Genomic DNA, 1,165 nt, shown 5'->3' on the forward strand with positions numbered 1-1,165 from the left:
CAAGCCCCCAATTCTGTGATTGATGCGCGAAACCGCAAAGCGAACCTTGTCGCAACGAGGCGCAAGGTCTCAGGAGATCGTGAAGGTTGAAGTCAAAGGAGAGAGGCGCTCGCACATTTTGGTCCAAGTTGAACGACAAGGTACAGCTAGGTACGGGTCTGAAATCATGTGATGTAGCTGATAAGAGAAAGCAGTGCATAGCTAACTTTCCGCCTTTCCCTTGCCTGCGTTCCCAGGCAACACTGCAACAGTACTGGATGCCCTCGATAATCAATCCAAATCTTTAAAGGGAGCCGGTTAGTAGGCTACTCTTCGAAGGTCTGCTTCATAGGTGCAGCGGCTGTATCCAAGCCAGCTGCCAGACTCATGACCATGGCTTTGACAGGGTGTGCGAGCCTTGAGCACTCCCGTAATATCTTATCCAAGCCAGACCCAAAACCGGAATCCTCATATGATCAGGACTTTGACAGGGTGTGCGAGCCTTGAGCGCTTGAGCACTCCCTTATCGAAGCCAGACCTAAAACCGGAATCCTCATGATCATGACTTTGACAGGATGAACGAGCCTTAAGCGCTTAAGGCTCGTTCATAAGCTTAAGTACTCCCGCAAGACGAAGACCATCTCGCCAATCAATGCTCCCCTCTCCTCGTAGCCAATTTCGGGGCCCTTCGCCAGTTGGCAGCACCGACTCCAGCGATGATCAGCTCCGCTCTTACTTCGACCGCGTAACCAAAGGATGTGATGTGTTCAGAATCCTCTTGGTTGGTAAAGCGGGGTCAGGAAAGTCCACCCTAGTTTCGGAAGTATTCGATTTCGAGTTGGATGATGGTCGCGCAAATGTGCAGCACTTTACGGTCCGTCGGTGCCTCCTTTGTATGCAATTGCACCTTTGAAAAGGATGCAGGTTGGCGATCATGACATCAACCATGAAATAACGTCCCCCAATAACAAATCTCTTTCCCTTCATGATAGCAAGGGAATAGAGAGTGGATCTGCCGAGAATCTCAAGATAATAACAGACTTCATCGAGAATCGCAAAGGCCGACCGTTCTCTGAACAACTTCACGCTATCTGGTGCGACTTTCCACCATCCAACTTATCTCTGTCATTCTGATGACATAGTCAGGTATTGCATCGAAATTCCGACCGATGGCCAACGACCATTT

This window comes from Laccaria bicolor, genomic scaffold (assembly GCF_000143565.1).
Source record: "Laccaria bicolor S238N-H82 LACBIscaffold_82 genomic scaffold, whole genome shotgun sequence".
NCBI classification, from domain to species: Eukaryota; Fungi; Basidiomycota; class Agaricomycetes; order Agaricales; family Hydnangiaceae; genus Laccaria; species Laccaria bicolor.